The sequence below is a fragment of the Gymnogyps californianus genome, chromosome 20 (genome assembly GCF_018139145.2).
Source record: "Gymnogyps californianus isolate 813 chromosome 20, ASM1813914v2, whole genome shotgun sequence".
Taxonomy (NCBI): domain Eukaryota; kingdom Metazoa; phylum Chordata; class Aves; order Accipitriformes; family Cathartidae; genus Gymnogyps; species Gymnogyps californianus.
In genome coordinates, this window is record NC_059490.1 from 10,558,483 (window position 1) to 10,575,031 (window position 16,549).

At 45.5% G+C, this 16,549-nt stretch overlaps 1 long non-coding RNA gene across 2 annotated transcripts in view; it reads left to right on the top strand.

Moving 5' to 3' along the window:
- The window catches only part of LOC127024498 (uncharacterized), a 212,956-nt gene that overhangs the window by 78,044 nt on the left and 118,363 nt on the right, over nucleotides 1-16,549 (top strand). Inside the window, exon 2 of one of the 2 annotated variants that reach the window (XR_007767559.1) lies at nucleotides 842-940. The exons of the other annotated variant lie outside the window; for it this stretch is intronic. This is a non-coding gene — a long non-coding RNA (uncharacterized LOC127024498). The remainder of the gene's footprint in view (nucleotides 1-841; nucleotides 941-16,549) is intronic. 2 annotated transcript variants of the gene reach the window in all.

Below are 16,549 nucleotides of genomic sequence, written 5' to 3' on the forward strand. Positions count from 1 at the left end.
GTAGGTAGAGACACGTTAAAAACCCGATCCTGTGTCAGGAAAGTAGAACGGGCGTTTGGGGCTTTGGTAGGTGGATTTTCACAGGAATTGGGCCACTTTAAGGTCCACAGTTGTCTTCAGTAGATAGCAAGCGTTGTAGAAGTTACTATAATGGAAAAGACAATCTACAGCTATGTAGTGGTAACTAAATGTGTGGATTTTAATATGAAATATCATTGTTGTCATAAGAGTGTTTTCCTTTTTCCTCAGAACTTTTGTCACCTGGGCCACTGATCTTTTCATAGGCAAGCTGTAGACTTTTTACTGTAAAAAACCAGAAATACTAATTTCTTTTCTGGAAAATCAGATACTTTTCCCGGTGGAAAAAGAAGCGTTCTTAATGTACTCTTGCAGGAGAATGACAGCAAAATTTACAGGGTGTTTTTGTCTTTGCTTTTTTTTTCATAGGGATTCAGAGCAAAGGGTTCTGGCTTTGCTCTTATTTCTGGAAAACCCAAACAAAAACATGACCAAGCCCTTAAATGACATTGCTTTCCCCCCCTCCAGGTATGACTGGTAAATTATTTTGCAGCTCTGAGCTCCCACACTGCTGTGTCACTCCAAGTAGTTTAGGGCAGTAAGAGTTGGCGGTGCCCGTAGTCATACCTCGAGCAGAACAGTCTCTTTGTTCTCACCTTCGCTGCAGGATCAGCAGCCGCGCCGTGCCAGGGGCTTGGGGGTAGCTGGGGCGAGCAGGGCTCGGCGCTGGGAGCGATGGGCTTTGGGAGCCGAACGCCCCGATTCTGCTCCCAAATGTGTTTTATAATGAATGAGTTTAATTGCGTACCTCTCCCTCTGCCAGTGCCCGCGCCAGAGACAGGGACCCAAAACGAGACAGACAGACGCGCTCAGACACACGCCCCCGCAGGGAAATTAATACTGGAGGAAAGGTCATCACAAGGTGGGATTTATTTTATTCAATGATAAGCATTTTTTTCCTTTTTAAGTTCCAGTGATTTTTTTTTTTTTCCCCTAAATTTATAATTAATTGGACAGAAAATATTGGGCTGTATGTGGAAAGGGCTAAAATTTGAATCTAAATCGAAGAATATTTGAGGGGTATGGTAGAATTAATTTGTTTGTGCTCTGGTATCGGCAAAGATGATACCAGAAACCTTTGGAGACAGATAAATGCTCGTATGTGAGTCAGAAAACATACAATCAGTCAGCAACAATCATCTATCTGGAGATTCCAGATAATCCGTGCTTCAAAGCAAAACCTGTGTTTTGGAATATTCATTCTCTGATATTCAAACATCCAACTTTGTTCTTCTAATTATTATTATTCTTTTGATGTTATATCAGACAAGTGCCATAAGGGTCTTAAAAAGGGCAAAATAATTATTTTCTTTACATCTTAATACCCATGTGATGCGGAGGCTTTGGTGGAGAAAGGAGTATTTTTTTTGACAAATCCAAAGGGGGAAGCTTGGCAACATGGTATAGTTGAGTGTAACCATAAATAAAACCCTGTGTGAATTCCCCCTTGGAGACACTACAGATCTATTGAACAGGGCACCCTCTCTATAAAAATTGTTCTTGAGAGGTAATAGCAAGCTATACATTATGAAAAAATATAGCACAGGGATTTGCTGTACTTGGAGCAAAACTATGAGAAAAATGGTGGGAGGTAATAAGGGATTGTCGTTCCATCCCATTAGAAACGTGTTTTATTCCAGACACCCAGATTTTATCTTCCCCCTGCACCTGAATTAGAAATGAAACTGCCAACTTTCTAGGATGTGCAAGAATCCACACAGTAATGTGGGGTTTTTTTTCTTTTTTCTTTTTTTTTTTCCTTTTCTTTTTGGGAAGCTAATTAGGGCAAACTTAGATAAAAACACACTGTGTGTTATGAGCTTGTAAATAACGGAAAAGGGTTTCCTTAGGAAATTAGCACTAGGACATAGAGGAAGCTATGAAATCAAGTGCTACAAATATATACTGTATTCTCTACATAGATTAAAATAATAATAAAAAAACCTCTAAAACCAGTCATATACAGAAGGGAATCCTCTAGGATTTGACTGGCACAATCCTGTAAAAGAAGAAGTTCAGTAAAAAAAAATCCACTCATTTCTAAAGAAATTTCCCAGATTAGATTTGTAAATCAAAAACCAATATATAACATGCAAGAATTGATCTGTTTTATATTCCTCAGTTACATTTTTGTGAAGCACATTTAGAAGATTTAGAACGTATTTGCGCCTGCTGGTTGAGCCATTATATGCTTGAGTTCATACATCTATTTGTGAGGCTATAAAACAGGCATCGACTACCCATGTAAATTGTGTTCTCCACAATAAATTATATGCATACTTGCAAAAATACATAACTGCTGTTGGTTGGCTTACGTAGACTGAATACTAATGATGTTTAAAGTTGTATTGTCCCTCTTCTCGGGCCTAATTTAGCCTCTACATCAAAAATTATGTAGGAAAAAACACTTTATCCTCTCACTGAGAAATAAAATGGCACTTACGGGCATCCACATATCTTTCTTTTATGAAACACCACCATTTTCATACTAATTTTAGCTGCATAGGGTTCATGGAAAAGTCTGTCTCATGCAAACCTCTTAGGAGACTTCAGTGTGTATGTACATACACAGCTATATAAAATGTATTTTTGTGGGGTTTGTATAAATGAATTGGGTTTTGTGCATGTGATACATGCTCACAGATAGTATAATCCTTTATGATAGAGTATTTTTAATTCCTAAAGTTCAGTGAGTTTTTTTTAATCGTACCCCAGGGTTTAGTGCAGTACCACAAAACCCTTGAACACGCTGGAAGCCCCGTGAAGCAATACACAAATGTCGTACGTCTTCCTCTCCCCTCTACCTGCTGCCCATCAAGGCACCACTGGGTTAATTAATTGTTTTTGCTCATATTTCAGTTGTCTTAAGAGCTGTGAAATGTGCCTCCTCTCACAAAGGAGTTGGGGCTGACCCCGACTTCACCATTTTGGGTCATTTATTCTTGAGCGTGAGGTCGCACAGGCTGTGTGCCTCTTTGGTGACTTTACATATTTTAATGGAAGCCAACGTCCTCGGTACAGAAATGAATGAAGGTGCCGTGTAACCTTCACACGTGTTCTTCCTCCCATCTCACCCTTTGCTCTGCTCTCCCCTCCTCTCATACCGCAATATATTGATATGATTTCCCTATGTCTTTTTCAGTCTTTCGTGAACCTGCTTTATTTATTACTTTCACCGTTTATTCTTTCCTTGCCTTTTTGCACAGATCTCTTTCCTTTCCAGGTTTTGCCTCCCTCGGTGTATTTTCTCCATTTTGCCCTTTATTCCCTTCTTTCTCCATTCCCTTCCCTCTGTTACAAACAGTCCTTCCTCCAGCTACAAATTATGTGTCTGCTTCTGCAACCCATTTCTCCGCGTGCAATGCATCACTGCGAGGTGACCAGGTACCCCCATCTCTGCCGCTCTGCCTCTGCGAGTGGGAGAGGAGAATTTTCCCCGTCCTTCTCCTTCCCTACCCGGGCCGTGTGGGGAATATGGAAGCTGTCACACACTTCCTCTCCTGCCCAATGATCTGTAGGAGAATAATATATCCCTTTTATTGGGCTCACAACTGGGCAGAGGAATGAGAGAAGCAAACTGCCTCCTTTTTCCTCACCCAGAATATCCTGATTTCCTTTTAACTCTAACACACGTTATCACCATCATCCCAGCCGTAATTTTCTGGAGCCCTCCCGAAAGGCTTAGGCTGCGTCTCTGGGGACAAAGCCCGTGCAGATGCAGGGACGGCACTCTCCAGCGACACAGGGATGCGCTGCACGGCCGAGAGCAAAGGCAGGGCTGCGGGGAGCCGTGCTGCCAGGCGCAGAAACAGGCTGGATAACTCGGCGCTGCTTTTCCAGCCCGACCTCTGCCACTCTTGAGCAGAAATTTAGGTTGTATGCTGTGCCCAATACTAGCACTCTAAAACTGGTGTGCCAAAAAGCAGGTAGCAGAGTTTGCTTTGCCAGGGCCCTGAGCTGGAAAGGGATAAAGGGACAGCAGCGAAGGTGTGTGCATCACACAGCACTGGAGAGGACATGAGTTTATGCAGGGAGGACAGAGTACGGCTGCCCGAGACCTGCTCGCTGGTGCCGTTCCTGGTTTTCCTGAGACCTGCTCACTAGTCCCATTCCTGGGTTTCCATGCACCAGCCCTGGATGGCTGCATGCAACGCCAAAACCAGCGGACAGAGCCCAGCTCACAACTGAAAGGCAGGAGGGCCCTCTGATGAAGGGTCGTGATGTGCGCGAGGGTTTGTACGTGGTTAATACGCGTCCGTATAATTTTCTATGTTGTTTTTCTTAGCATGTGATCAAATTTTTAACTTCTGGAGGAAAAAAAATTGCTCCTGGAAGGGCTCTGCAGTGTGGCAAACAGCAGGGGAGTTCATGTGGTTTGTGGGCAGGGGCAGCTTTCGGGAGCCAGGGTGTCTGAACCCGCAGTTTGTGGAAGAGCAGACTACACGTGTCATTTCTGCAACCAATTGCTTCATGAATTAGCAGAAGGGTAGACAAAATTACACCATGTTCACACCCCATACTGCTGATTTATTTGTTGTCATCATCCTGGGAATCCTTGTGGCAAAGCCTCCGCGTCCAGGTGTTGTTTGGGAAAGGGTGGCAGACCTTCCCAAAGGAGCACCCGCTTTTGGGGGCAGAACTGGGTGTTTGTGTACGAACATAGCAAAGTTCCAGAAACGCCGGTAGTGCTGGAAACCGTCCTGGGACAGGGAGGTGATCAGCGCCGCATGTCCCTGGAATACACCCTCGTCGGGCAGCGTGAAACACCCCCGCGGCTGGGTCTCATCGCGGCCCGTTAGAAGAGTGTGTTGCTTTAATGCCACGCTTCAGAGTTGCAGTGGCTGACAAAGTAACCTAGATATAATTTTCCTTTGTGTCAGTTCGAGCCACTAAAATTAGTATTAAGAGACACAGAAAGCTCAGTGGAGTTTTCCCAGTTTATCCTGCGGCTAATCTTTTTATATCTTTTTTTTTTTTTCCCTTCCCCTTCTTTAAAATCAGGGGGAGGGGAAGCCCTTTCATTCTCTGCAGCTGGCATGTCTAAACTACTAACATATGTGCTTCTTATACAACATACAGTAGCTTAGGACTTTTCAAAAACACAGAACCCCTGAATCCAATAAAATTGCAAATTTCACTGTATTTCACAATATCCTAAATAAACATGAACAGCGTGCATTTCTCTTTCTGGCATCAAATATTAATCTGTCCGTGGTCGGAAATGTGCTTTCCATCTTGTGTGCGCTCACATTGGGTAAACACTTGGGAGATTGCTATTCCAGACCTTTCATTCTCTCCTAGAGTCAAGAGCATGACAAATTTTTCTCCTAATTACACCTGCCACTGTTTGCCTTCTAATACTGTAAATCCTCCATCACATAGTTTTTCAGATTCAGGATTAGGTTCCTTTTCTGTCATACAAATGATTGGAGGTGCAATATGCAGTTAGCAGTGCACATTATGAATGTTTAGGATGAGTTGTCTTTTTTTTTTTTAAGTGAGGTATCTGCGTGAACCGAACTAGATCCATGTTTAACTTGTGATGTTGAACCAGGACCTCTGGGTTGTTTTTTCTGGCTGTTTTGAACCAGTGGAGCCCTCTCCCTCTGTCTGAAAGCACAGCCGTGTGCTTGTCTCTGCTTTTCAGTTTATTTGGATTTGTCTCTGATACTGGAAAGTATATCTTCTCATATCTCCTTGCGTGTCTCGGTATTTGTGGGAGAGCGTGGAGCTGGGCGGGTGGCAGCTTCCTTCTCTCTAGGGAGTTCATGCCGGTGATGCCCTTTAGCACCAGGACAAGAACACAGGCCCTGAGCGCTGGCAAGGGGGGGGGATTGCTTTTGGGCGCTGCTGGGGGCCTTCCAGCTCCGTGCTCTTGGTTTACAACGTGTGGCTCTTGTAGTGTCCCAGTCTGCCATTGCAATCCTCCCCATCCGCTCCTCCTGCGTGGGGGATGTTTCAGTGTAGGCGTCTTGCCTCTTTCTGTCGGGAGAGGGCAAAGCATGAGACTCTTGTATTGATCAGGACCCTCTCGTTCTAGGTAACGTTAAATAACGCCAGGTTTCCTCTTTGCTGGTCTGCAAGAGGTCCCTCATCTCTCTCTGGCGGGATGGAGGAGATTCGGCGTAAGGATGTAAGCACACTGGTACCTCAGTTCTAGAACTAAAGTAGTTTTGGGGTGGCAGACGGTCCTGATCTGCTCAGTGCTCCTGGGTTACAGCAGGACCTTCACAGGCACCGTGCCAGAGGGACACAAAATCCAGGGGCATGTTTCTGGAGGTTGTGCTGCGTTTGGTTGATTTTTGCTTCTGTTTTTGCAAGTCAAAATAGTTAAAAGCAGCCGATGAAAATGTGTGAAAGCAAGTCAGAAAATGGTGGCGTACCGAGAACCGCAGGCTGCCCTTCCGTAAGGCCGTCCCTCCGCTTTGCACGTAGGTGAGCAATGGGGGCGGCAGCCTCTGCCGGTTTTCTCCTGCTCTGGCTTGATGTTTAAGTGAAAGTCTCTTGGGCAAAGAGGCCGTTTCGCTTTGCTGGTACAAATCCTCCATTAACGTGTTACAGCAGGGGGGCAGAGAAATTGGGCCAGCTCTGAGCTAATCGAGAGTTAATACACAAATGATGAGCTGGTAGAAAAAGAGTACATGTGATATGGGTGAAGGACATGCAGTGAGGAAGAACAACAGCAGAGATGTCCACAGCGCTTGTGCGTGTGTTTAAATTGGCCGTGAAAAGAGTTTGCACGTTACCTTGGGATGCACGGGTGTCCCAAATCCAGCGTGCGCACCATGCAACGCAACGTGTGCAGCAGGACACAGGCGACGTGCATCATTCCTGCGCCTAGAGTAAACGACACAAGTATTTTAGTGTGTGGCTAGGAAGGTCAGGCTAACGCTGACTGCACCGGCAGCGGGTGCGTGGTTGTGTGGAAGCAGAGGACGAGTTCATGTTTGCGCTATTTTTGCTGCACTGGTTTGCAGTGTGTGCGGGGAGGCTTGCTGTGCCAGTGCTCGGTGGTTTGAGCGCTAGGAATAAATAGAGGACTTGAGCCTAGAGAGATAGAGTGAAACAATTTATTTGATTACTAGGTAAATAAGCTAAGCTCCTTGTGGATAGATGCGTCTGTGGTCGCTCTGTGAAGCGGTACGTTTCTCTGCTTGCCTCTCAGCACTTTTTTAGCCAACTGCCAAGGAGACAATAATTCCTTCCCTCCTAGTAGACTTCAAAAAGTTACGTGTTTTTTATTGGAAACCTGGGCAGAAGGGAGGAATTTGGTTGATTAGAAATCGGTCTCGATTTTCAAAACGTAAGTTAAAAAATTGCTCTCTGCCGGATCTGTTTCACTACAAGGCTTTGGATATTTTGGATTCTATTTTTCTTTGAAAGATGGAAGATTGACTAAATTAACACTTTCTTGTGCAGTTTTCACTTTGTTTGAAAAGCTCTTGCTTGCAGGAAAAGCTTTTTATTTATTCATTGTATAAAATCCAGTCTTTCTTACTGGCTGCATCCCTTCAGGACAACCCCTTGAAAGTAACCTACAGAATGAGTACCTCCAGCTTTGGACAGGGCACACTCAATACATGTGATTTAGCATATGTATATCGGATTATTACCACACCCCAGAATAACCGTAAAAATATTACTTTCGTAGCAGAAAGGAAAACCTGCATTTAAAAGCAAGAATCCACTCTTGGTTTTCTAATGCTCCGTGACCACAAAGGGGACCTCTCGCCATTCTCAGCCCACCCTGTTTTCATTCGATTCTCCTTCTACTCCGTGGTGCGTTTAATTAATGGGCTCTTAACTAATACCATTTACTAAAAAAAGAGGTTGCTGTCATCTGGTGGTTGGGCAAAACATGGCAAAATTGCTGTTAATTGGGAAAGGAGATGCGGCTGAGGGTTAGTAAGGGCTTTCTGCATCGTATCCTGTGTTTATTAGAGGGAACAAAGTCTGAACTGGCCGCAGGGCTGGGCTGCGGAGGAGCGGGGAGCCCGGCGCTGCCTCCCCTGCCAGAGAGAGCTGCAAGAGGGAACGCAGGGCCAGGTTTGTGGCTTGGTGTGTCTCCATCGGCTTATCCCGCAGGAGGACTCCAGTATCTTATGCCCCGAGTAAATCGTTCCTGCTGCCCTGCGGGGATTGCCAGCATTTCGGTCTGGCTCACGCATCAGCTTCAGAGCTGCGTGTCCCGACCGAAGCTGCGCTTCATCAACGGACCCACCTCTGGGCTGCAAGCAGTTAAATAACTCAAATTGTCTCGTTGGTCGAGTCCTCTCTTGAAATGAGAGGTTTGGGGATGGTTTAGCTGAGAATAAACAATTCCCTTTACATTTGTATCCTACACGTGAAAATTTCAATTTTAAAATAATCTTGTGTTCAAATACAATCTTAGAATTGAAGCTCCTCCGAAAGGAGGATTCGAGCTGCTCATTTCTCTCCTGGATGAAGACTCCAAGTGCCAACTTTGCTCCCAGCATAAGTCCTGGGGCAGATCAATCCTATCGTAAAGCTGACATAACCTCAACCGTAGCACCCCAACCAGCTGCTGTAATGATGGAGAAGTGCCCGCACTATTGCAAAATCCATTCTGTTCAGCTCTGGATTTCTTCCAATTCTTCAGAAACAAGCAAAACGGCAGCCACTGCCACCAAAAATCCTATTTGTGCCTGATTGCCCTCCCAATACCATTTCCAGGGGTGACAAGCATATCGGAAAGGGCTGGGCCGAGGCCAGCCTGGGCACAGGCTGCATCCCAGCCGCAGTGATTTACGGCGACTGGCCGTGGTGGGGATGGTTTGTGGCTGTGACCTGGTTGTGACCCCGGCAGATAGCAAGGCAACGTTTCCGTGAAACACAAACAAAAGGTTAAATGCTCCAGTTCTCGGCTTAGACAGAGCCAATCATTCTGAAGAGACTGTGTCCCCCCCCCTTTAATTGGTTCTTTATTTCATGTAATATTTCTTTCGCTTGCTTGCATGTGTGCTCTTTCCCTCTCTCTTGCACTTGTACATGCAAACTCACCCACTCGCCCTCTTTAAAACATCTTAATAGCAGCCACTTTAAAACCGTGCAGCAGCTATTTTCTAGACCTCTTTACAACGGGCTGGATAACATCTCCATCACATGTGGCAAGTTTAATGAGTTAAATCTCTCAAGGGTTTCAGCGTTTGCTTCCAGGGCTGCAAACACGATTGCCCTATTTTTCCGTGGGTGGATAGCGCTGTGCCTGGCAGAGGGCTCTGGCTTTGGCAGCTCTTGCCCTGGCCCCAGCGTGGGTACCGTGGAGGCATCCCTCCTTCCCTCGCAGCTTGCTAACTCCGCTCTTGAAACGCGAATGAGTCAGAGACAATATGTTGCAGATCGGCAGCGTAAGGGAGTGTGCGCGCCAGGGAGTTGGGAGTCACAGGAGCATCGCTGTTGTCTTCTGCCCTCAGCAGGGAGAGGAGGAGGAAAGCTGCAAGCACCTCCCAAACTGCCTGCTGCCCCGTCTCCTCCTGCGCTTCCCCAGCAGGAGAAATCGAACACCAAAGAAAGAGGCTGAAAAGTATCAAATTTGTGTGTTTAAAAGCTTCCAGAAAAAGTTACCTTCTAACTAACTACACGGTGCCTACTCTCATCAGCCCCGTGTGCTTTTTTTGAAGGTGCATACGGTAAAGATAAAAATGGAAATGTTCAAAGTTTGTCCTGATAAAGAAGGATGACAAAAAAACCAAAGGCAAATGGCTCAGCTTCCTGCCCTCTGGCTAACCCTTACAGGAACGGGTTAAAATAATCAGCATTTAACTCCGCAGACAGGGCTCTGCATGTCACACATACCTACTTTGCAGCTGATGAACTGGCTCTCAGGCAGGTTAGTGACATGCCCGAGATCAGACAGGGAATTTGAGGGGGTTTATGCTAAACAGGACCAGCTGTGATGATCCACACTGGCTTTCTGTGACCAAACTTCCCCGGTTCTGCAGAGCTGGGAAAGGAAACCAGAAGGAAAACCCAGGTGTCCTCACTTGGAGCAGTGTTGGCTGTTCCCGCTGATGAATGAGCACGGGACATAAACGTTGAACTTTGATTAATTCCCAGTGTCCAAAACCTGCTAGAACTTGGCCATTTGGCCTCATTGAAAGCAGCACTCAGATGTCACCGTGATAGGAAAAGCAGAAACCACCTACAGCAGCAGCGGCTGTAAAACATCGGGAGAAGAAAGTGACAGCTCGGAGTCATCTCACTTACCATCCCTAAAGGACCGTGCTGGCATAAAGCTGCACGGCATGAATGGATTCGCTCACAAGTTACATCAACAAAGCTATGATGAATTGAACTAAATGAACTGAGGCAGTCCATAAAAAGTGTTTGCCTTCTTTTTAGTCCCAGAATTGGAGTTTATGAAGTGATTGTTCAAGATAAATAGGAGCTGCTGCAATAAGTTCAAACTAGTTTAGAAAACTATATATCCCTATCCCATAAATGGTATTTTTTTTCGCCTCTGAGAGCTAATGTTTTTCTTCGGGTTGTTTACGGTTTCAAACTTGGGTTTGACCTGAAACATCAGCAATGTTAATGACATTTAAAAGTAATATTGTGGATTTATGATGTTATCATTTAACTCAGAGGTTTCAAAATGCCAGATTAAGCATTAATTTCTGTTATTTGCTGGTGTGGCAGGTCACTGTTATCCTCAGCACGCTCTGAACACTCCGTGAGTCAGCGAGGGGCTGACCTTAATTCGGCCGGGCTCCTGCGCCCGTGCTGCTGTTCCCTGTCCTGGCGTGGGCTGCTCAGCTATTGAATGTGTTAGAGAAGGGCCCTGCCTACTTTACTCCCCGTCCTATACCGAGCTCCAGAAATCAGCATTGAAGATCAAACATGAGAAAGGTAAATCTCAATCTCCCCCCAACTTGTCCCCTTCTAATTATTGGACAACGCTCTCGTTAAAAGCGAGGAGTTATGTTTGCCTGTGTAGAGCTGAGGGTACCTTGCTCTCTAAATATACCGTGCCACAGAACAAAGACATTGTAATTCCCCTGGTGAATATTAGAAATAGATGCACATATGTACAGAGCTTTTCAGAATATTGTAATTATATTTATCTTCCTGCTCCTGCTTGTAAATTTTTTTTTGTGGAAGATTAAAGCCGGTGGTTTATGATTCAGGCTGCTTTCCTCCATCCCCTTTCAGCAAACTGGCAAGATGTTGTCAAACGCTTCCCGCGCGTCACTCACATTTGTCAGTTTAAAAGGTGTTGCCCTGTTTGCCATAAACCAGTACATAGCGGCAGTAGCCTTTCCCTGCAGTAAATTAACAGCTGAAGCATCAGCTGAGCTCTCTGCGCTGGCTCAGCATCGTCCCCAGTGACACTTGACCGCTGCTTGGACACGAACCGCCGCTGCAAAACTTCTAACCGAGTCTCAGCTGGCGTTGGCATCCTGGGAAGCGTCACGAATGCCACGCAAATGGTTACTTGATGCTGCGGTCCTTCTGGAGGAGAGGATGGGAAATAATTGAGGTTCTAAAATAAGCAGTCGCTCTCTAGTTAGTGTTAATGAGCGAATGAGATTTAATTAATTTGGTCCAGCAAGTGGGTCACCAGTTTCCCCAGCCAGAGAAAGGTGTCATGGATGGGGAACACAGCAGAGGACGCTGCCCCTTAAATAAACACTTCAGATTTTATACAGTGGGTTTTTGGGCTTTTCGCTTAACTTTATAACCTACTCAAGGCAGTTGGCTATTGCAACTCAGACCTAGCAAGACACCAGATAAGAAACTCGAGCATGATCGGGTGGCTAATGCGGTGGTTGTCTGCCAGCCAGTTTCTGCTTCGTGTAATGTGGATAATTTTAGCTTGTGTGAAATTAAAATCCCCCCTCTTTGCAGCCCCATTTCTTCTCACTTGTCAAAGTAATAAAACGCCAACTCCTCCCAGCTCTGCCTGCATGTAAACAGTGTTCATGTAGCAACAACACAGCGCGGTTTGAAACGCCGGCTGCCGCTTCCCCAAGGAACCCGAGTGAAACCCAGGGGACCGAGGGTTGGAGTGCCGGCCTTGACTTCGATTTCTCACTTCTGCTCGGTATTTCTGACTCGAGCTGGTTTGTATCCGCCACCTTTTATTTAAACACAGGAGGTTTTTTAAAATTTAAATTAGATCTCGGAAAATAGATACTGTGCACCTTTGTGTTGGTAAGAAAAAGAAGTGGTGTCATTCATGTCAGATAATTGGTGGTTTTAGCTCTCTGCAGAATAAATTACAGCAGCCATATAATGGCCTTTCATCCAATCGCTTCTCTACTCCAGATCTAGACTTGAAATGAGGTTTGTTGAAAACATCATTTCAGGGATTATTGACCACAGCAAAACCTTGTTGTACATGTTCTTTGTATGTATTGAAAATACATGAGTTAAGGTAATAGTTGGTGCTTTGCCAGTGAATTGGAAGCTGCTCCCCGGGATCGGCGGGAGGTACGCGGCTCTCGGGGGGCACATTCAGTCTCTCTTCTCCCTCCAGAAAGAGGGTGGGAGGTGGGGGCTCGGTGCTTCAGGCATGAGAGTCACTGGAAAACAGGCTGTACTGTCCTTTTGATGGTTTCTCAGTTCAGATGGTGGGGAGTGCTGTATTTAGCATGAGAGGACTTCATTTAGCCCATTTGTTTGACCAATAGGCAGGCTATCGGGGATGTCTTGATATCTTTGACTTCTAAACTATTATCTTCTGTGTGTTTCAATGACCATTGTTTAGGTAATATGCAAAAAGGCAGCATGGATGTGATGAGTGAGTTGTACAGGTTGCTCTTTAGGGCTTAACTGCCTTTCTTCTCATGTATGTACAGTCCCTCATGCCTGCAATCCTTGTCCCTTTCTGGGGCCTCTCTGTAGTGCAGAAGTGCATTAGGATAATCTTATATCAGGTGCTAAAGAGTTCAAACTAATCTTTACGTGAGAAAAGGTTAAAAGACAATGTGGTCATAATCTACAAATACCAATGCGGGGAAGAATAAAAGACAGTAAAAGACTCTAAAGCTGAGCAGAGGGGGGGAAAAAAAATATATATATATAACTAGGTTCCATGGTTGGAAACTGATGGCAGAGAAATTCAAATGAGAATTGAAGTGTGTGTTTTGACAGTCACAGTAATTAACCATTGGAGAAAATTGCCAGGGGATATGGTAGATGCTCCATCACTCACAAGTTTTATAAATAAAGGCTGAATGTATTTATAAAACAAAATGCCATTTCTTGGGGGAAAAAAAAAGCTGTGGATGAGCCACTGGAACCAGGTATATTAAATTCCTGGGTCTGAGTTGAGGTCGGAGGCCAGCCAGGAGGAGCTCAGTGGTTCTCGCTGGCATTTAAATCCAAGGACCTGCTGGTTCAGAGCCCTGGCTGTCGGGCAATACAAACCCCGGTATTGCCTTGTGCTCTTTCAGTCATTTTTTACTCTTGCAAGAATTCAGGGACTCTCTAGCTCTAAGCTGAACAAAGCCCGGCTTGAGGAACATAATAATAGGCCCCACCAAAGCCGAGCTGGTCTTGCAGCACTTGTCACAGAGAGTGAAACAACTCTGAGGGAATAATTGATCATTTGCTTGACTAAGGATCAAAGCACCTGAAACTTGGTCACCTCTGTCTGCCGCAGCATGCCCTGAAAGAATAAATTTTTGAAAAATAGCCTTTTCCATTTATATTATTTACTCCCTTTTCCCACTTTTTCTCATTTCAATCTAGTACAAAACCTGACAGCTCGGAGGCCTGTGTGATGGTCCTAGAACAGCGACCATTAGCTTCTAAAGCTATAGTTTTCTAAAGCAAGCTGGAGGATTTAGATGCCCGGCTTTACATATGGATGAATGGGAATGAGGTTTGCTGGACTCTGAGCAGCTTGGGGAAACTTCAGCTCCTCCTATTTCTGTTTCACTGTTTAACTTCTGGTGCTCAGGGAAGTTCCCTGAGCTCCTGCCTGCTGAGACCAAGGGGGAAGAGCCTGCCCAGATGCGCTCACTCATTTATTTTAATTTAGTCCCTATGACAATTTTGTGAACCGCTGTAGAAGGGGAGGAGGCGCGTTGGGTCTGTGTTTGTGCTAGGGAAGTGCTTTTCTTGCCTGCTTGTTTTCCTTTCAACCAAATTATATGACCCCTGCCAATAGGCTGGATGCTAGTAAAACCAGAGCCACCCTCGCGCACGGTTTCCGTGCTGATGTAAATGAAGCCTGTATCTTTTTATTTCTCTGGAAACTGCTTCTTACACCGTGCCTGTTTCAGCGCTCAATAGCCATCTTTTATGTGACTGCTGCTGCTCCTGTAGCTAACGGTTCCTTTGCTTCTCGTCTGACAACCCACTGTGGCTGCCTCGCATTTCCCTCCTGCTGCATTGTTCAGCTGTTTTGAATTTGCTTCCAAAATGCACCAAGTGTATTTGTTTTAAATCTCCAGATGGATACTCGCTGTTCCCAGTTTCTTTTAAAGCTGTATCATTTGGGGAGAGTATCTGGTAGCCCCTAAGGAAATAATATAGACAGGATGGGGGGGGGAATCCCCCTCTTTGCTTCTAGGTGGAGTTCACATTGAGCAAATCAGAAATAAAATCTCAGCACTTTGAGAACTGCAAAAAAATCTCTAGAAATAGAAAATATTTTTACCTCGTTTTCTCCCCAGTTTGTAGCGTGTGGATGCATGGCAAAACCATACTGAAACTGTGACTTTCCCCTTCTGATCAAAACCTGTCTTTGGAGAAATATGTGAGGCAGGAATAGGATCAGTGGAAACATCTGATCCGGAGTAGGAGGGTAGGATGCTGGATGCAGTAATCCAGTGCCCAACAGAGCTACGAGTTCCTGGGGAGTTTTTTTCCAGGGGTTGCTGTGGGCTGAAGCAGAGAGATCTGTGTGGATGTACCTACACTTAGCTGTGTCTTTGGTTACGTCTGTACAGCTGAATTTGCAGAGTTGGAACCCAGAGCGTGGATAACGGGATGATAGCTAAGCCCAAAGTCCTGGCAGTCCACGCTGAGCTGTGTCAGTTCAAGAAATTAAACTTTTCTTGCGGAGAGTACTTTACCAGCTGCCTCCTTTCCCTTCTTTTTCTAACCTTGGTAGTGAACCGCACACGGTTTTGCTTTCCGAGATCTCCCAGTTCATTTCACTCAGTCTCTCATTTTGTATCGGTTGATGACAGATTACCATACGGACATAGATATTTGTATTAGTACGGCTACAAGTGAGCGAGGTGTGTTTGTGCCCAAGAGCTATCCATCAACCAGAGGGATGACATGAAGGGTCTGATGTGCTCCCCGCTCTCCAACACAGCCCTCTGCGTGTTGCGTTAATTCATACTAACGCGCTTGATAAAGCCCCGTGGCTTCCTGCTGCTCGTCCCAAGCCCAACACCCTGGCTCAGCTGCCGCTTTCCAAGGTTGGCTCCACGCTCTTCTTGCTTTCTTTTCTCGTATTATTGACAGTCTGGACCAATTATTCCCCATGTTCCCATTGTGAATCAAAGGTACTTCTGAGCTCTCTAAAGGCAGAAAAGTATCGAAAACCAGTAAAAGTGCATCCATTCTGAGAATTACGAAAAATCCAGCTATGCAGGTTAACCCTTGCAATTGTGGCGTTATCTAAACCTTCGCTTGAATGGGAAGTGCCACTGTTTGTAGAGCAAGAAAAGGAGGTAAGCGCTCTGCTCACAGGAGTCCCAGACAGTGACAGGTCTCAGGTGCTGACTGTGCATATAGACATGGAAGAGAAAAATAGCTTTTCAGGAGGATCAAATAGCGGACTTTTTAAAAAATCAGGTTTGATTCAAAGGGTTAAGAAAAAAAAAAAGGCATAAACATAGTTTTGGAAGGTGTAAAGAATTACAGTGTGGGGCTGGGACCCAGCGGGGAGGGTTTCAAGCCAGAGCAAAGTTTTACAGCCACGTTATAAACCCCGCGAAACAGGGAAGGGGTTGAGAGGAAACCTTGACCCTTTATAAGGCTACCAGGTGCTGTTCTGGCGATATTGTGGTCTTGCCGCGGACTTCATTAGCCAAAGGGAAAACATCTTCATCCTCCGCAGCGTTCTCGGGGGAGTCGGGTTAATAGGAACCAGATCACGGGCAGTGCCGAGACTTTGTCAACTCTGGAGAAACAAACCGCGATTTGATTGTTCCCTCCACGAGGAGATCAGGGAGGAGATAGGGTCCAGCTGTCCAGCCATCTAGGAGACTAATTAGTCCAATTAATTAAGAAGTTGCTCCATGTTTCCCCAGTGTCACACGAGGCTCTGAGAGAGAGAATGACAAGGGTGTAGAGAGCGAGAGGTCATAGGGAAAGCTTAATGTCTGTTGGGGTAGATACACAGTAATTAAGTGACAATAGACAGGAACTTTGCTGCTAGAAGAGTGCTAATTAAAACCTGTAGGGTACTGTTCTCTCTCCGGGTATGCAGCATGTGCCCCTGTATCCCACCGGCATAAATGGGACCGATCCAGCAAGGAGCAAT